Consider the following 22,949-nt stretch of genomic DNA (forward strand, 5'->3'; position numbering starts at 1 on the left):
AAGACCACACCCCAAACCCAAGCAATGAAAAAAACAAGTTATTTACACTCCTACAAGTTAACAATGGACGTCCGCCCCCTCCCACTCCTGATCTCAACCCCACATATCTTTATATCAAAGGAGTAACCACCCCTCATCCAGCAAAACAGAACAATAAAATAACTAATAACCACCAGATATAATATAAAACATACTAGATTTTACACCAAAGCAACACCAAGCCTATAAGGCCCGAGACCCCAAAAGGGATAAGAACAAAGAGAGAGAAGATTTTTAAAAATTAATATTATGCCATTGTCCGCACTCATCTTTTCCTCCTTTCCTCTCAGCCAAAGTCTATCATTTCAGCGAGTTCAAAAATTCTTGTAATTTTTCTGCTGAGTCAAAGTTGTTGACAGTTCCCCATAATTGAAACGTAGTACTGCCAGGTACATCAGAGAATATTGAATGTTTAAACCTCTTCATTTTTTTCTTTAAATCATCAAAGATCTTTCTTGTCTTAATAATGGCCCCAGAATAGTCATGAAGAAACACTATCTTCGAACCTTTATAAGCCAAAGCCTGTGGATCTTCTCCCAGTCTTCTGGCTGTTTCTATTATTAATTGCTTTTCTTTGTAATATTGGAGTCGCACTAGGACCGGGAGGAGGTGCTGGGCCGACCCGGACCTGATCATTGCGATCCAGTAAGCCTGCTCCACACTCACCCAGCCCAACACAACCTCCAGCCCCAGCAACTCTGGAAGCCACCTCTTCAGAAAAGTTGCAAGATTTTCACCTTCTTCACGCTCCGGTAAGCCCAAGATCCATATTTTTTTTCTCTGACCTCAATTTTCAAGGTCTACTTGTTCCTGCAGGGCCTGATCCTGGCCTTCCCAAGGTTCTGACCTGTTCCTCGGAACTCTCTGTCGTGGTCTCCAAGGCCACAGTCTTCTGTGCCACTGCTTCCACGTGCTGATCCAAAGCCTGGATCTCCTGCTCATGTTTTGTCACCATGGCAGTAATTGGTTCCACCGATCCCTCAATTTTTTCACGGAGTTTTGCGAACTATGTTAGTAAATGCTGTTGCTACACTGAACCTAAGGACGCCCCCACGGGAGTCGAAGTAACGGCTGCAGGTGTGCCTGACATAGTAGGGAAGTGCCCTGCCTGCTGTGCTCCCTTTGCTTCCTTTCCCTTGGAAGTCTTCACTTCAGCTCTAGATCTGGCAAGTCTGAATTTAAAAGGGCTCTAGGCATTCTACCTACTTTACATTACAAACTTTCCTCAGGGATGGCGAATGGGGAGGAGTGGTGGTGTTAGGAGCCCACCTTGCCTGATGTATGGCACAGAGGGTGAAAGTGAGGACTGTAAATGCTAGAGATTAGAGTCAAGAGTGTGATGCAGGAATAGCACAGCATGTCGGGCAGCATCTGGGGAGCAGGAAAATCAACAATTCAGGCAAAAGCCCTTCATCGGGAATGAGGCTGGGAGCCTCGGGGGTGGAGACATAAATTAGAGGGGAGTGGTGTTGGGGAAAAGGTAGCTAAGAGTGCAATAGGTGGATGCAGGTGGGGGTAAAGGTGATAGGTCGGGGGGTGGAGCAGATAGGTGAGAAGGAAGATGGACAGATGGGACAGGTCAAGAGGAGGTGCTGAGTTGGAAGGTTGGAACTGGGATAAGGTGGCAGGGGGAGGGAAATGAGAAAACTGGTGAAATCCACATTAATGCCCTAGAGTTGAAGCAGAAGATGAGACGTTCTTCTTCCAGCCATCGGGTGGAAAGGGAGTGGCGATGGAGGAGGCCCAGGGCCCGCATGTCCTTGGCAAAATGGGAGGGGGGGGGGGGGGGGGGGGTGAAGTGTTCGGCCACGGGTTGGTGGAGTTGATTGGTGCGGGTGTCCCGGAGATGTTCTCTAAAGCGCTCTGCGAGTAAGTGTCCTGTTTCCCCAATGTAGAGGAGACCACAGAGGAGATCGCATTGGGAGCAACGGATACAGTCAATGACATGTGTAGAAGTGCAGATGAAATTTGATGGATGTGGAAGGCTCCTTTGGGACTTTGGATGGAGGTGAGGTGGGAGGTATGGGCGCAGGTTTTGCAATTCCTGCGGTGGCAGGGGAAGGTGCCGAGAGGAGAGGGTGGGTTGTTAGGGGGCGTAGATCTGACGAGGGAGTCACAGCGGGAACGGTCTTTACGGAAAGCAGATAGGGATGGGGAGGAAAATATATCTCTGGCACAGAGCCTAACACAGCATACTGTTCAGACTGCTGCCATCTTGAATCCACTTGTCTCTCAGTTTAAAGTTGATGTAGAAGCCCAGAATCCACAATCCTGACTCACTGACTGGGTCCTGACATTAACTTCAAGCTCTCGCTCTCGAACAATATTTTGTTTTACTGCACTACAATGGCCACCAGCTGAGATAGAAATCAGGATTTATTACTTTAAATTTAAACCATGTTGAACAAGTGAGGAGACAGCGAATATGGTTCGAGTACAACACAGTGAACAGATGTAAACAGCAAACTAAGACAGATTGAAGGTCAGGTCTGTTCTTGAGGCTGGGGAGAAGGCTGTAAAGCAGGTTGACTTGTAACTTGTGACCTTACCCTGGTTAGATTAAAGTTGTAGTAAGCTAGACAGACTGTGAACGATTATTACTTTGCACAGAAACAAGAATTTTAATGTTCATTTCTCCTGTGGCTCTGCTCTTTAATCAATGAGGTGTACAACCAAGTCAGGATCATGGGAAATGTCCAGCCCCATTCTTACTAAATATTTACTGGCTGTTTGGGGTTAGAATTCTACAAACACTTCCTCAAAAACTGCAATCAAGTTAGTCATGCATGTTCTTAATTTAACAAGCCTGTGTCTTTCGAAATGACGTTTTATTCTGTCTTTCAGAAATCTTTCCAACAATTTTCCCACTGTGAAGGCTAAACCACTGACCTGTAAATACTGTCTACCCTTCTCCCATTTTTAAAGAACAGTACAATGTTCACTGTCTGCTTGCTCTCTGAGGACAGTTAGCTCAGTTGGCTAAATAGCTGCTTTGTAATAGCATGGGCTCAATTCCTGCACTGGGCTGAGATCCCTCCCTCTCTCCTCACCCAGCTGCCTCTTCCTCTCCATGGAAAAATAGCTTGATGGGGTGATGGTGACTTGACCAGTTTTTTTGGATCATGCCTGTATCAAGAGAGGATTAGAAAGTGATAGGATGGATAGTCGGGGTCTTGTTCCCTAGGGGAGAAATGTCAATTACTGGGAGACATAGATTTAAGGTAAAAGGGGGTAAGTTTAAAGCAGATGTGAGAGGATGGTAAGTACCTGGAATGCACTACCAAAGGTGGTGGTGAAGATGGATACAATAGCAACATTGAAGAGGCATCTTGACAGAGATTGGAATAAGCGGGAATAAGGGAAATATTTTTAGTTTAGAAGAGCACCATGTGTAGGTAAAGTCTTAGAACAAAACAAAGAACAATGCAGCACAGGAACAGGCCCGTCAGCCCTCCAAGCCTGCACTGCCATATTTTACCCTTCCAGACTAAAACTATCTTCACTTACAGGATCCATATCCCTTTATTTCCTTCCTGTTCATGTATTCATCCAGGTGCTTCTTGAATGCTGCTATTGTGTCTGCTTCCACCACCTCCTCTAGCAGTGTGCTCCAGGCACTCCCCAACCTTTGTGTGAAAAGGATGGGTTGAAGGGCCGGTTCAATGCACAGAACAGGCTCTTCCACCCACGATGTTGTGCCGAGGATTAATCCTAATGTTAAAATAACTTAACCTACGCACCCGTCAATTCACTGCTGTCCATGTGCATGTCCAGCAGTCTCTGCGTAAAGAACCTCCCTCTGATGTCCCCTCTGTACCATTCTCCTAATATCTTAAAACTATGACCCCTCGTGCCAGTCAATTCTGTCCTGGGGAAAAGTCTCTGGCTATTGACTCGATCTATGCCTCTCATTACCTTGTATACTTCGATCAGGCCACCTCTCTAACTCCTTCTCTCCAGAGAGAAAAGTCCAAACTTAGTCAACCTCTCTTCATAAGACAAGCCCTCCAGTCCAGGCAGCATCCTGGTAAACCTTCTTTGCACCCTCTCCAAAGCCTCTGTATCTTTCCTATAGTACGACAACCAGAACTGGTCACAATATTCTAAGTGTGGTCTCACCAGGGACTTGTTGAGTTGCAGCAAAACCTCGCAGCTCTTAAACTCGATCACCCTGTTAATGAAGGCCAAAATACCATATGCTTTCTTGAACAAGTGAATGGTCACTCAGTGTACTGTGATCTGTTGTCTATTTGGAAAGTCATTGGCTCATTGCTTTGAGATTGGATTTTTCATTATTTTGCTTAGGGTTTAGCTTCTTAACCAATCACTATTGTCTTCCTGACATAAGCCCCACCAGGTTCCTGTGCTGTACTATTCTTTGCAAGGACCGGAGCTTCACTCAGAGAGGGCTGAGTGATACTACTCCCTCACCACCAGACGCCTGGAGGAAGAACGCCTCATCTTCCGCCTCGGAACACTTCAACCCCAGGGCATCAATGTGGATTTCAACAGTTTCCTCATTTCCCCTTCCCCCACCTCATCCTAGCTTCTAACCTCCAGTAACTCGATCCCCTGACCTGTCCGGACTTGTCCGACCTGCTCAGCTCCTTTTCCACCTATCCACTCCACCCTCTCCTCCCTGACCTATCACCTTCATCTCCTCCCCCACTGACCTATTGTACTCTATGCCACTCTCTCCCCACCCCCACCCTCCTCTAGCTTATCTCTCCACGCTTCAGGCTCTCTGCCTTTATTCCTGATGAAGGGCTTTTGCCCGAAACGTCGATTTTGCCTGTCCTCGGATGCTGCCTGAATTGCTGTGCTCTTCCAGCACCACTGATCCAGAATCTGGTTTCCAGCATCTGCAGTCATTGTTTTTACCTCCTGATACTAGACACTGTCAGCAATGATAACTTGCTTCATCCATACAAATGACAAATGATCCTGTCCCCACAGTTTGAGGCAGTGTGTCAAGCCCATAAAGGCTCGGGGGGGGGGGGGGGGGGGAGGGGGGGAGTTAATTCACACTGTCCAGGTGCTGCTGTGTGGAGTGATACAGGGCTGTGTGCCCTGTGCTCAGTGAGAGATGCATTGGGAATGGGGATCCCACAGCAGGTTGGTGTTGTTGGAGCTACTGCAGGGACTGAGACAGCAGGGCTGTCCCTTTCAGCAACAGTGTAAGGAGCTCTTACACAACCAGAGATACACTGGTCCAGGCACAGGGAGAGACAAACACCCATTTCAAAGACATGTCTCCAGCTCAGAGTTGAACAGTTTGATTCTTCTTCACCTGCAGCTGGTGGGGCTTATGTCAGGAAGTCACTGGTTCATTGGCCACATGGATGTCTTTCCTGGTAATGGAATTAAAAAAATATATGAACAGGGGATTTAGAATCTTCTCAGCTTAGGGGACTGATTTCAAGCTGACTGGCCACAGCCAACGTACTGTGCACAAGTAAATAAAGTTAAAAATCATGTAACACCAGGTTATAGTCTAGCAGGTTTATTTGGAAGCATTAGCTTTCAGAGCGCTGCTCCTTCATCAGGTACCTATAACCTGATGTTGTGTGATTTTTAACTTTGTCCACCCCAGTCCAACACAGGCTCTTCCATATCAAGTAAATAAAGGGTGACTTGGTGACGGGATACCGGCCTCTGTGCAGTTATTTCAAGATGCAAAGTCTAAGTATCAATTCCTGAATTACAATTACAAATTATCCTGTTGTTGACATTAGCCGGACTACATGCTAGTTTTCTGACATGTTTTTATTTTGCTGTCGGGAATCTGGGGTAGCCATCAACACTGTGCTCAAACAATACTGTGAGCTAGTAAGCACTCGCTGTCATCATCAGTCTCCATCTCACATCTTGAGGCTCTCAGGAACCCTCCACAAATCAACACCAAAACTGTGAGCTGAATTAGGCCAATCAGCCCATCAACTCCCTACTCAATTGAGAATGCTACTGTAGAGCCAAAACCTTACTGTACAACATTGTAAAATATGAAAAATATTAATTGCTGTCAAAATAATTGAAACTTGTTGGAGATGAAGCAGAAGAAATATTGTTTTCCTCTCTCTGAGATCTCATCAAACTGGACTGGAACAGAATATGTGTGGAGCTGGGGTGAAAAGCCGCTGAAGAGGAAGTTCAGTTCTTTGATTCCGTGACCGAAAGCAAAGGGGTTATTTCTTTCTGTTGGTAATTGTGAGTAACTTAATAACAACAAAGTTTAATCTGCTTGGCAAATTATCATCAATTTGTCTTGAAGATTAATGATTATCAATCATTTGATTCTTAACTTCAAATTAAAGAGATAGCAAGGTAATATTCCACTAGTGAAGGGACACCATTGGAAGGTATTTGATTAATTGGTGAACCTTGGCTTGCATTTTAATTATCGAATTTGCAGCTTCAGGGAAAATTACAGTCGAAGCAGCAAACAGTCACCTCACATTCTATTCCAGCTGATGACACACTGGTTTATTGACATCGCGTGGGTGCCAACTCCTCCACTACAAATAAATAATCCGGGGGGAGGGGAGAAAAGGAGTGGGGAGAGAAGGGGGAAAGAAGGGGGAGATTGTTTGTGGGGGAGAGAGGGGGGAGAGGAGGGGTGAGATTGTTGGAGGGGAGAGGAAGGGGGAGAGGAGAGGGGAGATTGTTTGGGGGGAGGGGGAGAGGAGGGAGGTGATTGTTGGGGGATGGGGATAAAGGAGAGGGAAGATTGTTGGGGGACAGAGTGGTGAGGGGGAGATTGTCAGTGGGGGGGGAGATTGTTGGGGGAGAAAGGAGGGGAGATTGTTGTGGAGGGGGAAGAGCTGGGGAGAAATTATGGGGGGGTAGACTTGGGGAGAGATTGTTGGGAGTTGAGAGGAGGGCAGAGATTGTTGGGGGAGAGGAGGGGTAGATTGTTGGGGGGGAAGTAGATCTTTGGGGGAGGAGGGACGAGTTTGTGGGGGGTAGAGGTGGGGATAGATTGTGGGCGGGATTACTTGGGGGAGATATGGGGGGGAGTAAGGGGATTGTTGGGCGAGGGGATGATTGTGTGAGCGAGGAGAGGTGGAGCGGTGTGGGGTGGGAGTGGTGGGGGAGATTGTGGCAGGGGGAGACTGTGAAGGATAAGGGAGAGGTGGGGGAGATTGTGGGGAATGGGGGAAGAGGTGGAGGAGATTTGGGGGAGAGGGAGAGGTGGGGGGGTTATTGGGGGAGGGTGAGAAAGAGCTTTTTTTAGTTCATCTGTGAGATATGGGTGTTGCTACCTGGCCAGCATTTATTGCCTGTCCCTTGTTGCCCCTCAAGAAGGTGGGGGTGAGCTGTGTTTTTGAACCGCTGCAGTCCACTAATTGTGGGTTGACCCACAATGCCATTAGGGAAGGAATTCCAAGATTTTCCCCCAGTGTCAGTGAAGGAACGGCAATATATTTCCGAGTCAGGGTGGTGATTGGCTTGGAGGGGAACTCGAAGATGGTGGTGTTACCATATTTCTGCTGCCCTTGACCTTCCAGATGGAAGTGGTTATGGGTTTGGAAGGTGCTGTCCGAGGATCTTTGGTGAATTTCTGCAGTGCATCTTTCGGATGGAACACACTGCTGCTAGTGAGCGTCGGTGGGGGAGGGAGTGGATGTTTGTGGATGTTGTGCCTATCAAGTGAGCTGCTTTGTCCTAGATGGTGTCAAGTTTCTTGAGTGTTGTTGGGGCTGCACTTATTCAGGCAAGTGGGGAGTATTCCATCACACTCCTGACTTGTGCCTTGTAGATGGTGGACAGGTTTTGGGGAGCGAGGAGGTGAGTTATTCACTGCAGTATTCCTAGCCTTTGACCTGCTCTTGTAGCTACTGTTTTTATTTGGTGAATCCAGTTGAGTTTCTGGTCAATGATAACTCCCAGGACGTTGACAGTGGGGGATTAAGTGATAGTAACACGTTTGAATGTCAAGGGGTGGTGGTTAGAAATATCTCTTATTTGTGATGGTTACAGCCTGGCATTTGTGTGGCGCAAATATTACCTGCCACTTGTCAGCTCAAGCCCCTGAACATGGACTGTTTCAGTATCTGAGTTGCAAATGGTGCTGAACATTGCACAGTTATCAGCGAACACCCCACCTGTGACCTTATGATGCAGGGAAGGTCATTGATGAAACCGCTGAAGATGGCTGGGCCTCGGACACAACCCTGAGAAACTCCTGCAGAGATGTCCTGGAGCTGAGGTTACTGACTTCCAACAACTACAACCATCTTCCGTATGTCCAAACACGGGAGAGTTTAGCCTCTTGATACCCAGATAAGTGATGGCCTAGTGATATTATCATTAGAATATTAATCCAGAAACTCAGGTAGTGTTCTGAGAATCTGGATTTGAATCCCACTATGGCAGATGGTGGAACTAGAATTCAATTTTTAAAAATCTGGATTTAAGGAGTCACGTCAGCCAGACCATGAAATCATTGTTGATTGTTAGAAAAACAACTTCTGGTTCATTCATGCCCTTCATGGAAGAAAATCTGCCATCCTTACGTGGTCTGGCCTATATGTGACTCCAGACCCACAGCAATGTGGCTGACTCTCAGTTGCCCTCTGAAATGGCCTGGTAAACCATTCAACTGTACCAATCGTTACAAAGTCTCAGACAAATGAAACCAGGTGGATCACCTGGCATCGACCTAGGCACCAGAAAAGGCAATGGCAGAGACAACTCTTTTGACCATGCAAAGTCCTCCTCACCAATATCTGGGGGCTAGTGCCAACATTCGGAGAGCTGTCTCACAGGCTGGTCAAATAACAGCCTGACGCTGTCATACTGACAGAATCATACCTTACAGACAATGTCCCAGACACCACCATCACCATCCCAGGACATGTCCTGTCCCACCAGCAAACATGGTGGCACAGTGGTATATAGTCGAAAGGGAGTTGTCCAAGGAATCCTTAACATTGACTCCAGTTACCTTGAAGTCTCATAGTTACAGGTTAAACACAGCCAAGGAAACCTCCTTCTGATTACCATTTACCATTCTCCCTCAGCTGATGAATCGATATTTCTCCATGTTGAATAGAGGAAGCACTGAGGATGGCAAGTGCGGAAAATGTATTCTGGGTGTGGGTTCGCAATGTCCACCAGCAAGAGTGGCTTAGCAACAGTTCTAACGATTGGGTTGGTCACGTCCTAAAGGACATACCTGCTAGACTGGGTGTGTGGCAAGTCGTGAGGGAACCAACAAGTGGGAAGAATATACTTGACCGCATCCTTATCAATCTACCAAGTTGCAGATGCATCTGCCCATGACAGTAGCCGTAAGAGCGACCACCGCACAGTCCTTGTGCGGATGAAGTCCTGCCTTCACAATGAGATTACCCTCCACCATGCAGTGTGGCACAATCACCGTACTAAATGGGACAGACTTCAAACAGATCTAGCAACTCAAGACTGGGGATTCAGGAGGCGCTGTGGGCAGCAGCAGCAGAATTGTACTCCAGCACAATCTGTAACCTCATGGCCCGGCATATCCCCCACTCAACCATTACCATCAAGCCAGGGGATCAACCTTGGTTCAATGCAGAGTGGGGGGGGGGGGGGGGTATGCCAGGAGTAGCACCAGGCATACCTGAAGATGAGGTGTCTATCTGGTGAAGCCATCAAATAGGATTACTTGCATGCCAAACAGCATAAGCAGCAAGTGATAGACAGCGCTAAGCAATCCCACAACCAACACATCAGATCTAAGTTCTGCAGTCCTGCTCCATCCAGTCATGAATGGTGATGGACAATTAAACTCAGTGGAGGAGGAGGCTCCACAAATATCCCCATCCTCAATGATGGAAGAGCCAGTACATCCGTGCAAAAGATAAGGCTGAAGCTTTCACAGCAATCTTCAGCCAGAAGTGCTGAGTGGATGATGCATCTTAGCCTCCTCCAGTGGTCCCCCACATTACAGATACCAATCTTCAGCCAATTCAACTCACTCCACTTGGAGACACTGGATACTGCAAAGATTACAGGCCTTGACAACATTTTAGCAATAGTACTGAAGACTTCTGCTGCAGAACTTGCCACTCCCCTGGTCAAGCTGTTCCAGTACAGTTACAACACTGGCATCTACCCGACAATGTGCAAAATTGGCCAGATATGTCCTGTACATTAAAGGCAAGAAAATCCAACCCAGCCAATTACTGCCCCATCAGTCTCTCCAACATCAGCACAGTAATGGAAGGTGCAATCAACAGTGCTATCAAGCAGCACCTGATCAGCAATAACCTGCTCAGTGACACCCAGTTTGGGTTCCACCAGGGCCACTCAGCTCCTGACCTCATTACAGCCTTGGTTCAAACATGGACAAAACAGCTGAATTCCAGAGGGGAGGGGAGAGTGACAGCCCTTGACATCATGGTCACAGGAGTGTGCTGGCAGACAGCAAGCTGGTTTGAAGTGTGTTTACTTCTTGAGTATCCGGAATAAGGTAGGTGAGCTTGCAGCACGGATAGGTACCTGGGACTTCGATGTTTTGGAGACATTAACTTTGGAGACATGGATAGAGCGGGGTCAGGAATAGATGTTGCAAATTCCAGGGTTTAAATCTTTCATTAAGATCAGGGAAGGTGGTTAAGAAAGGGGGAGGTGTGGCTTTGTTAGTCAAGGACAGTATAACGATGGTTGAAAGAACTTCTAATGAGGACTCGTCTACTGAGGTGGTATGGGCTGAGGTTAGAAACAGGAGAGAAGAGGTCACACTGCTGGGAGTTTTTTGTAGGCCTCCACAAAGTTCCAGGGATGTAGAGGAGAGGATTGGTAAAACGATTTTGGGCAGGAGTGAAAGGAACAGGGTTGTCATCATGGGGACTTTAACTTCCCCAACATAGACTGGAAATACTATAACTAGTTCATCAGATGGATCAGTTTGTGTCCAATGTGTACAGGAGGGTTTCCTGACACAATACGTCGAAGGGCAGACAAGAGGGGAGGCCACACTCAATCTGGTCCTTGGGAATGAACCAGGCCAGATATTTGATTTAATGGTAGGTGAGTGACCATAATTCAGTTGGTTTTAGTTCAGTGATGGAAAGGAATAGGTACATGCCACAGGGCAAGAGTTATAGTTGGGTAAGAGCAATTATAATGTGATTAGGCAAGATTTAGGAGGCATAGAACGGGGTAGCAAAATGCAGGGGATGGGGACAATTGAAATGTGGAGCTGGTTTAAGGAACAGATACTGGGTTAATAGGTATGTCCATGTCAGGCAAGGAGGAAGTGATAAGGTAAGGGAATTGTGGTTTACTAAAAAAAATTGTATCTCTTGTTAAGCGGAAGAGGGAGACTTATGTGACATTGAGACGAGATGGTTCAAATGACGCGATGGAGAGTTACAGAGTAGATAGGAAGGATTTAAAGAGAAAGTTAAGAAGAGCAATAGGGGACATGAGCATTCCTTAGCAGGTAGAATAAAGAAGACAGAAGTGGGAAGTTGTGCGTGGACCCTGTGGAGATCGGAAAGGTGTGAAATGAATATTTCTCATCTGTTTTCGCACAGGAGAAGGAGAATATTATGGAGAAGACTGAGATACAAGATATTAGACTAGAAAGGATTGAGGTTACTAAGGAAGAGGTGTTATCAGTTCTAGAAGGTGCGAAAGTAGATATGTCCCCTGGGCCGGATGGGATTTATTCGATGATTCTTTCATAGAGATGTACAGCATGGAAACAGACCCTTCGGTCCAACATGTCCACGCCGACCAGATATCGCAACCCAATCTAGTCCCACCTGCCAGCATACTGCCCATATCCCTCCAAATCCTTCCTATTCATATACCCATCAAAATGCCTCTTAAATGTAGTAATTGTACCTCCACTACATCCTCTGGCAGCTCATTCCATACACATACCACCCTCTGCATTAAAAAGTTGCCCCTTAGGTCTCTTCTATGTCTTTCCCCTCTGACCCTAAACCTATGACCTCTAGTTCTGCACTCCCCGACCCCAGGGAAAAGACTTTGCCTATTTACTCTATCCATGCCCCTCATAATTTTGTAAACCTCTATAAGGTCACCCCTCAGCCTCCGACACTCCAGGGAAAACAGCCCCAGCCTGTTCAGCCTCTCCCTATAGCTCAAATCCTCCAACCCTGGCAACATCCTGGTAAATCTTTTCTGAATCCTTTCAAGTTTCACAACATCTTTCCGATAGGAAGGAGACCAGAAATGCACGCAATAGTCCAACAGTGGCCTAACCAATGTCCTATACAGCTGCAACATGACTTCCCAACTCCTGTACTCAATACTTTGACCAATAAAGGAAAGCATACCAAATGCCTTCTTCACTATCCTGTCTACCTGCGACTCCACTTTCAAGGAGCTATGAACCTGCACTCCAAGGTCTCTTTGTTCAGCAACACTCCCCAGGACCTTACCATTAAGTGTATAAGTCCTGCTAAGATTTGCTTTCCCAAAATGCAGCACCTTGCATTTATTTACATTAAAATCCACCTGCTACACCTCAGCCCATCTGATCAAGTCCCCGTTGTAATCTGAGGTAACCTTCTTCGCTGTCCACTACACCTCCAATTTTGGTGTCATCTGCAAACTTACTAACTGTATCTCTTATGCTCGCATCCAAATCATTTATGTAAATGACAAAAAGTAGAGGGCCCAGCACCAATCCTTGTGACACTCCACTGGTCACAGGCCTCCAGTCTGAAAAACAACCATCCACCACCACCCTTTGTCTTCTACCTTTCAGCCAGTTCTGAAACCAAATGGCTAGTTCTCCCTGTATTCCGTGAGATCTAACCTTGCTAATCAGTCTCCCATGGGGAACCTTGTCGAACGCCTTACTGAAGTCCATATAGATCACATCTACTGCTCTGCCCTCATCAATCTTCTTTGTTACTTCTTCAAAAAACTCAATCAAGTTTGTGAGACATGATTTCCCACGCACAAAGCCATGTTGACTATCCCGAATCGGTCCTTGCCTTTCCAAATACATGTACACCCTGTGCTTCAGGATTCCCTCCAACGCCTTGCCCACCACTGAGGTCAGGCTCACCGGTCTATAGTTCGCTGGCTTGTCTTTACCGCCCTTATTAAACACTGGCACCACGTTTGCCAACCTGCAGTCTTCCGGCACAACATGATACAAATAGCTCAGCAAGAGGCCCAGCAATCACTTCTCCAGCTTCCCACAGAGTTCTCGGGTACACCTGATCAAGCCCTGGGGATTTATCCACCTTTAACCATTTCAAGACATCCAGCACTTCCTCCTCTGTAATCTGAACATTTTGCAAGATGTCACCATCTATTTCCCTACAGTCTATATCTTCCATATCCTTTTCCACAGTAAATACTGATGCAAAATATTCATTTAGTATCTCCCCCATTTTCTGTGGCTCCACACAAAGGCCGCCTTGCTGATCTTTGAGGGACCCTATTCTCTCCCTAGTTACCTTTTTATAATTCTCTGGGAAGCTAGGGAGGAGATAGCAGAGCCTTTGGCTCAATTTTTGAGTCATCATTGTCTACAGGTTTAGTACCAGAGGACTGGGGGATTGCAAATGTTGTGCCCTTGTTCAAGAAGTACAATTCAGATGATGCAGATATTTATAGAGCAGTGAGCCTTGCGTCTGTTGCAGGGAAAATTTTGGAAAGGATTGTAAAAGATAGGATATATAATCATCTAGTAAGCAACAATTTGATTGGAGATAGTCAACAAGGTTTCATCAAGGGCAGGTCGTGTCTCACAAACCTCATTGAGATTTTTGAGAAGGTGACCAAGCATGTGGATGAGGGTAGAGCAGTTGACATGGTGTACACGGACTTCAGTAAAGCCTTTTATGAGGTTCCACATGGTAGGCTTTTGGAGAAAATGCACAAGCATGGCGTTGAGGGTGATTTAGCAGTTTGGATTAGAAACTAGCTTTCTGTAAGAAGGCAGTGAGTGGTGGTTAATGGAAAATATTCAGTCTGAAGTCCAGTTACTAGTGGTGTGCCATAAGGATCTGATTTGGGACCACTACTGTTTGTCATTTTTATAAATGACTTGGACGCAGGAATAGATGGATGAGTTAGTAAGTTTTCAGATGACACTAAAGTCGGTGCATTGGTGGACAGTGTGGAAGAATGTTACAGGTTTCAGGGGACTTTGATAACCTGCAGAATTGGGCTGAGAGGTGGCAAATGGAGTTCTATACAGATGCGAGGTGATTCACTTTGGGAAGAATAACATGAGGGCTGAATACTGGGTCAACGGAAGGATTGTTGGTAGTGTGGATGTATAGAGGGATCTTGGAGTTCATTCACATAGATGCCCGAAAGTTGCCACCCATGTTGATAGTGCTGTTAAGAAGGCAGACGGTGTGTTAGGTTTTACTGGTAGAGGAATTGAGTTCCGGAGCTGCAATGTCATGCTGCAACTATACAAAACACAAGAGCGGTCTCAGTTGGAATATTGTGTGCAGTGCTGGTTGCCCCATTACAGGAAGGATATGGAAGCATTAGTAAAGGTGCAGAGGAGATTTACCAGGATGTTGCATGGTCTGGAGTGAAGATCTTATGAGGGAAGGCTGAAGGACTTGGATCTGTTCTCATTGGAAATAAGGTGGCTAAGAGGGGATTTAATAGAGACATATAAGATGATCAGAGGATTAGATAGGGTAGACAGTGAGAGTCTTTTAGGAGAAAGTGAGGACTGCAGATGCTGGAGATCAGAGCTGAAAAATATGTTGCTGGAAAAGCACAGCAGGTCAGGCAGCATCAAAGGAGCAGGAGAATCGACATTTCGGGCATAAGCCCTTCTTCAGTGAGAGTCTTTTCCCTAGGATGATGATGTTTGCTCGTATGAGGGCGCACAGCTGCAAATTGAGGGGGTGATAGATTTAAGACAGATGTCAGAGGCAGGCTGTTGACTGACAGAGTGGTAAGGATGCAGTTAACTCAGCCACATTAGGGGCATTTAAACAGTCCTTGGATAAGCACATTGATGATGATGTGGTAGTGTTGGGGTACGGGCTTAGATTAGTTCACAGGTTGGCGCAACATTGAGGGCCGAAGAGCTTGTTCTGCGTTGTATTGTTCTATATTCAAGCCTGCATTCAACTGAGTGTGACATCAATGTCACTGCAATCATTGGTATGGCACATTGTAGGGTGTGGGAGAGATTGGGAAGATTGTGGGGTGTGATAGAGGCTGGGGAGATTGTCGGGGGAGATTGTGCTGAGGGGGTAAGAGAGGTGAGGGAGCTTGTGTTGGGTGCGGGGAAAAGGTGGGGGAGATTATGTCGAGCTGGGGTGGGGGGCGGGGAAGAGGCAGGAGAGATTGCATCGATCCGGGGGGGTGGGGGGAAAGAGGTGGGAGAGATTGGGTTGAGCTTGGGGGGAGGAGATTGCGTCAATTGGGGAGGCAAGAGGCGGGGGAGATTGCGTCGAGGGGGCAAGAGGCGGGGGAGATTGTGTCAACGGGTGGGAAGAGGCGGGGGAGATTGTGTTGATGGGGGAGAACCAGGAGAGATTGTATCAAGGGCAGGGAGATTGAGTTGATGGGGGGGAAGAGGTGGGGGAGATTGTGTAGATGGGGGGGGTGAGGCGGGAGAGATTGTGTCGAGGAGTGGAAGAGGCGGGAGAGATCGTGTCGAAGGCAGGGAGATTGTGTCGAGGGGGGAAGAGGCAGGGGAAGATGTGTCAAAGGGGTAGAAGAGGTTGGGGGGCATTGTATTGATGGGGTGAGAGAGGCGGGAGAGACTGTGTCAAGGGGTAAGAGGTGGGGCAGTGTTTTTGTAGTGGGAGGTGGTGAGAGCAAATGTGTAAAAGTGTCGCAAGCAATAGTGAGAGTGGTACAGGAAATCTTTCTGCTGGTTAAAGTCACAGAGGAAGATGTTTGTGTTTATCTCAGCTCCAGGATGGCTCTCCAGGAGTTCCCCAGGGTCGTGTCCTGGTGTCCAACCATCTTCAGCTGCTCCATCAATGATCTTCCCTCCATCATAAAGTCAGAAGTGGGTATATTTGCCGACGATTGTAAATTGTTCAGCACTGTTCACGACTCCTCAGACATCAATGCAGTCCCTGTCAATGGACAGTGGGTAAACCAAAAGACACATTAAACTGATGACTCCAATCCAAGAAACCATGGTGATAGTGAACCCTGTCCAATCCGAAAATTGTCCAAACTGTTCCATATCTTCCCCTTTTCCACATTGTCCTTCGGCATAAACATGTATTCCCAGCAAATTAATGTTTCCTCATGGACAATTCCCCCATTGCAGGAATGAGCTCATGAACACTTCTCTCTCTCCAGGCATGCATGTCTGTTATTTGGTAAAAAGATCAAAACTGCACTCAATACTTCAGGCGAGGTTCTTTAATGTTTGTTAATTCACAAGATGTGGAGCCTCCTGACTGGACCAGTTTTTGTTGCCCATCAGTAACTGGCCTTGAGAAGACCTCACCAAATCTCTACGTAAGTACAGAGAAAGATCTTTGCTCCTGTACTCCAAACTTTAGTAATAAAAGGCTAACATATCATTTCCTGATTTGGAGATGCTGGAGTTGGACTGGGGTGTACAAAGTTAAAAATCACACAACATCAGATTACAGTCCAACAGGTTTATTACGAAGCACTAGCTTTTAGAGCGCTGAAATTATATATTGAAAAAGACCTGGATTGCCTGTTAAGTCTCTCATCTTTTAGAATGACCATGTTGGTTTCAGTTCTTTCATATGTAAATTGCAAAACTTTTTTTTAAAAAAGTTACTTTCTTAAGTGAACTTTAACAATTGGTGTCATGTCGGCCCAGATAATGTACTGAAGGTGCGAGCTGCCCTATGTGAGACTGTCTGTGCCACAATGGGTCAGACTGATTCTAAATCTAAAAAGACAGATTTACAGAATCTTACATGGATTCATGCATTTTTTTGAGCAAAGTAAAATGTAATTCTGCAAGTACAAATTCACCCCACAAACTTATATGTGTATGTGTGTGTGTGTCGAGGGTGGTTACAACTGTATGTGAGAGAGAGTGTGTATGTGTTGAGTGTAAAGGAGTATACGTCTGTGAGAGGGTGTGTGTGGGAGTGTGTGTGTCAGTGTATGAGAGAGGATCTGCATGAATGTGTTTGTCTGTCGGAGTGTGTGTGAGTGCCTGGGTGTGTGTATACTGCAATGGGGTCACCTGTAGTGTGACATGAACCCAAAGTCCCAGTTGAGGCCATCCCCATGGGTATTGAACTTGGCTATCAGCCTCTGCTCCACCACTTTTCATTGTTGCCTGTCCCAAAGTCCACCTTGGACTGTCACCCAATGGCCCAAGGTTGAATGTCCTGGACCGCTGAAGTGTTCCCTGACTGGGAGGAAACACTCCTGTCTGGTGATTTTTGTGCTGTGCCCATTCATCCGTTGCCGTAGCCTCTGCTCGGTCTCACCAATGTACCATGCCTCAGGGCATTCTTGCCTGCAACATATGAGATAGATAACGTTGGCTGAGTCACATGAGTACCTGCCACGTACATGGTGGGAGGTGTCCCCATGTGTAATGGTGGTATCTACGTTGACATTCTGACATGTCTTGCAGCATCTACCGTGACAAGGTTGTAGGGTATTATCCTGAAGGTCGGGCAGTTTGCTACAAACAATGATCTCTTTGAGGTTTGGTGATTGTTTAAAGGCAAACAGTGGAGTTGTGGGGAAGGTCTTGGTGAGGTGCTCATCCTCATTAATAATGTGTTGCAGGCTGCAAAGAACATGGTGTAGTTTTTCGGCTCCTGGGAAATACAGGACAACGAAGAGTACCCTGTCAGTTGCAGCACGTGTCTGTCTCCTGAGGAGTCATTATGGTTCCTCGCTGTGGCACATCGGAACTGGCAGTCGATGAGTTGAGCATCGAACGGCGTACTCAGTTTGATGCTCAACTCATCGACCACCAGTTCCGATGTGCCACAGCAAAGAACTGTAATGACCTCCTCAGGAGACAGACACGAGCTGCAACTGACAGGTACCCTTCGTTGTCCTGTACTTCGCAGGAGCTGAAAAACTATGCCATGTTCTTCGCAGCCTGCAGCACATTATTAATGAGGATGAGCACCTCACCAAGACCTTCCCCACACCTCCACTTCTCACCTTTAAACAACTGCCAAATCTCAAACAGATCATTGTTCGTAGCAAACTGCCCAGCTTTCAGGACAATTAGATTACATTCTCTACAGTGTGGAAACAAGCCCATCGGCCCAACAAGTCCACACCGACCCTCTGAAGAGTAATCCACCCAGACCCATTTCCCTCTGACTAATGCACCCAACACCATGGGCAATTTAGCATGGCCAATTCACCTGACCTGCACATCTTTGGACTGTGGGAGAAAACCAGAGCACCCGGAGGAAACCCACGCTGACACAGGGAGAATGTGCAAACTCCACACAGACAGTCACCCAAGGCTGGAATCGAACCTGGGACCCTGGTGCTGTGAGTGCGCAGTGCTAACCACTGAGCCACTGTGCCACCCATTGAGCCACCGTGCCGCCCATACAACCTTGTCACGGTAGGCACTGCAAGACGTGTCAGAGTGTCAACATGGATACCACCACTATGCATGGTGATACCTCTCACCATGTATATGGCAGGTACTCATGTGACTCAGCCAACGTTGTCTATCTCATACCCTGAAGACAAGGATGCCCTGAGGCATGGTACATTGGCGAGACCAAACAGAGGCTACAGCAATGGATGGATGGATACCGCACAACAATCAATAGACAGGAGTGTTCCCTCCCAGTCAGAGAACACTTTAGCCGTCTGGGACATTTGACCTCGGACCTTCAGGTGACCGTCCTCCAAGGCGGACTTCGGGACAGGCAACAACGAAAAATAGCCGAACAGAGGTCGATAGCCAAGTTTGGTATCCATGGGGATGGCCTCAACCGTGACTTTGGGTTCATGTCACACTACAGGTGACCCCATTGCACTATACACACACAAACAGATGGACACACACACCTACACAAACACACACTCTCCTACAGACACACATACTCACACAGACCCTCTCTTGTACGCTCACACATACACTCCCACACACCCTCTCACAGACTTATACCCCTTTACACTCACACATATACTTCTCTCACAGACACTCATAACACCCCCCCCCCCCCCCCCACACACACACACGCACACATACAAGTTTGTGGGGTGAATTTGTACTTGCAGAATTACATTTTACTTGGCTCAAAAACTGCATTAATCCATGTAAGATTCTGTAAATCTGCTTTTTAGATTAGAATCAGTCTGACCATTGTGGCACAGAGTCTCACACAGGGCAGCTTGCACCTTCAATACATTATCTGGACTGACATGACACCAATTTTTAAAGTTCACTTGAGAATGTAACTTTTAAAAAACGTTTTGCGATTTACATACGAAAGAACTGAAACTAACATGGTCTTTCTAAAAGATGAGAGACTTAACAAATAATCCAGGTCTTTTTCAATATATAATTTCAGTTACATCACACTGTAAACTTTTGCTATAAATTCTGTGTCTTACAATTTTATTCTCCACAACCACCTGATGAAGGAGCAGCACTTCAAAAGCTAGTGCTTCCAAATAAACCTGTTGGACTATAACCTGGTGTTGTGTGATTTTTAATATCATGTCCTCAGTAATTACACCGTATTCCTGCACATTCACTTTCAGTGACTCAAGAACATGGGCACCCAAGTCCCTTTGAAATTTAACACTTCCCCATTTCTCACCATTTCATAAATGTTCCCTATTTCTGCTTTTCCTGCCAAAGTGGATAACCTCACAGTTCCCTATATCATATTCCATCTGATGACTCTTTTATTTCCTCAATGACTTTACCTCTCTGATTGAAGATGCTTCATAAGGATTCATTCTCACATTTCCACTTAGTATCATTTGCAACTGCAGAAGTTTTGAGGGCTGGTTAGCTCAGTTGGCGAGACAGCTGGTTAACAATGCCAAGTGTGTATTCCATTTCCATTTTGGCTGAGGTTACCATAACCTTCTCCCCTTGCGTGATGTGGTGATCCTCGAGTTACTGGGTCAATTAACATCCTTGAGACTTTCCCGAACTGGTGGATAATGAATAGTCGCAATAGGATTATGATTAAATTATGATGTAGGCAACGCTTCTCCAGTAACTGTAAATGTAATTGTTTTGTAACCTCCACAGTTCTGTTGCTCTGGGTCTCATCCTATCATACTTTATGTTTGCACTGAGTGATACTGACTGTCAATCGTTCAGAGTTGGTCAGAGAACATCTATCGCTGTCAATGCAGATCTATCGAATCTGTCAATAGTGATGTTGTTCTTTACCGATGTCCACAAACTAACATTTTACTCCTGTTAATTAGTCTTAATAGTTAAAATAAAAATCAGACAACACCAGGTTATAGTCCAACAGGTTTAATTGGAAGTACTAGCTTTCAGAGCTCTGCTCTTTCATCAGGTAACTAGTGAGGCAGAATCATAAAACACAGAAATTATAGCAAGATCAGTGACATGCAATTAAAGTGATATACTGAACAAAGACTATAACCTGGTGTGTATGATTTTTAACTTTGTCCACCCCAGTCCAACACCAGCACTTCCAAATAAAGTCTTAATAGCGATTTGGCTGAAGGACAAAGCTGCTGATGGTCCAAATTAACATTTAATCCAGGGACAATCGAGTTTGAACAATTACCCTCAAGACAACATTCCAAGTGCATGGCATGTGTGCAAGGGGTCTCTAATCAACTATTGGTTTGACCTACAGGATATCAGTAAGTGTTAATGCTCTTTGCAGTGACACTGAGCTGTAAATATTATCACATTGGTGTATAATTAATAGGTTAGAGCATTTTCCAGAGGAGAGGAGTGGATGGTTACAAGTGAGATATCTGGAATCGACACATGGCCAAAGTCTCTGCCTGATTTGTGACCTTCACCTGCTTCTGCTTTATTACAGCACAGGTTCCAAAGCAAAACAAGAATCACCTTCCCCCAGCCCCACCCCCACCCTCACCCTCAGTGTGTAATGAGAAAACACATTGAGCCCAAAAATGATTGGATCCGTTAGGACTATACTTGCTGGCGTTCAGAAGAATGAGGGAGATTTTCTAGAAACCTATAAAATTCTAACAGGTCGAGACAGGGTAAACACAGCAAGGCTGTTCCCAATTACCAGGAATTCCAGAACCAGGGAGTAATGGTCTCAGGTTATGGAGTAGGCTATTAGGCCACATGGATTGCAGTGGTTCAAGAAGGCAGTTCACCATCACCTTCTTGAGAGCAACTGGAGTCATGCAATAAATGCTGACCTACCAGTGACACCCAGGCCCCACGAGTGAAAACAAATTAGCACTGAGGTGAGGAGGAATGTCTTCACCCAGAGAGTGGGGAGCCTGTGAAACTCTCTGCCACAGAAAGTAGATGAGGCCAAAACAATGAATGTTTTCAAAAAGGAGCTAGGTATAGTTCTTGGGGCTAAAGGGGTTGAAGAGTATTGGGGGGAGGGGGGAAGTGGGAACATGTGACTGAGTACTGAGTTGGCTGATCAGTCATGAGCGCGTTTAATGATGCAGCAGGCTCAAATGACTCAATGGCCTACTCCTGCTCCAGTTTTCTATGTTTCTAAATCATTCATTTCTGAACACACAATTAACTTTGATTTACGAACATAACTCAGGGAATGACTGTGCCCAGATCACAAAGTCGCCCATTTCCTTTTGGTAAATTATCCCTCCTAGTGAAACTCATGGCCAGAAGACACTCAAATACTCATCAAATTCTGTGAAGCTGCTGTTTGAGGAGTAGAGTATAGAGACATTGTGAATCATACAACACTGAATCATACCGCACTGAATTGTATAGCTCAAAATCGTATATCACTGAATCATAAAGCACAGAATGTGAATGAATTGATTAGAAAATATAGAAAGAACACACTGGGTACTTCCTTTATTTCAGGGTGGTGCAGTGCCACACCGCCCTGTGGCCCAACATTTCAACTCCCCCTCCCACTCTGCCGAGAACATGGTGGTTCACCTCCTTCACCGCCGCTCCCTCACCACCAGACGCCTGGAGGAAGAACGCCTCATCTTCTGCCTCGGAACATTTCAACCCCAGGGCATCAATGTGGACTTCAACAGTTTCTTCATTTCCCCTTCCCCCACCTCACCCCAGTTCCAAACTTCCAGCTCAGCACTGTCCCCATGACCTGTCCTACCGGCCTATCTTCCCTTCCACCTATCCACTCCACCCTCCCCTCTGACCTATCACCTTCATCCCCACCCCCACTCACCTACCGTACTCTATGCTACTTTCTCCCCACCCTCCTCTCATTTATCTGTCCACCCTTCAGGCTCTCTGCCTGTATCCCTGATGGAGGGCTCCTGCCTGAAACATCGGTTCTCCTGCTCCTCGGATGCTGCCTGACCTGCTGTGCTCTTCCAGCACCACTCTGATCTAGACTCTGGTTTCCAGCATCTGTACTCCTTGTTTTTACCCCGTGTTGTGTGTGCACACGTGTGAGGGGAAGCCCGTGTGGTATGTGAGTGAGAGAGAGGGTGCTGTGTCAGTTACATCACACTGTAAATGTTTGCTATAAATTCTGTGCCTTAGGATCGAGCCCTCCACAACCACCGGATGAAGGAGCGGCGCTCCGAAAGCTAGTGCTTCCAATTAAACCTGTTGGACTATAACCTGGTGTTGTGTGATTTTTAACTGTATCATATATATGTGTGTGGGGGGGGGGGGGGGGGGTGAGTGCCTGAGTTTTGTGTGTGTATAAAAGACATGAAGGGGATGTGGTCAGGTCCTTGATTAAAACTCCGAGGTGATTCTCTCTCTATTCCCTCACACTGTCAGGTCACCTCACCCCTGAACCCTGCCACTGCACACACCCACTCAGGTACCCCGGAGGGGGACGAAC

General features: G+C 46.4%; 1 long non-coding RNA gene across 1 annotated transcript; it reads left to right on the forward strand.

Annotated features, from left to right (window-relative positions):
* Positions 1–642: 642 nt before the first annotated feature.
* On the forward strand, positions 643–22,719 carry LOC122555460 (uncharacterized). The gene is made up of 3 exons (XR_006313281.2): positions 643–791; positions 15,913–16,012; positions 21,986–22,719. It is a non-coding gene; the product is annotated as an uncharacterized LOC122555460 (long non-coding RNA).
* The last annotated feature ends 230 nt before the right edge of the window (positions 22,720–22,949 follow it).

Source organism: Chiloscyllium plagiosum, unplaced genomic scaffold, assembly GCF_037043375.1.
Source record: "Chiloscyllium plagiosum isolate Xiang-an unplaced genomic scaffold, Cpla_swu_hap1 HiC_scaffold_8, whole genome shotgun sequence".
Lineage (NCBI taxonomy): Eukaryota > Metazoa > Chordata > Chondrichthyes > Orectolobiformes > Hemiscylliidae > Chiloscyllium > Chiloscyllium plagiosum.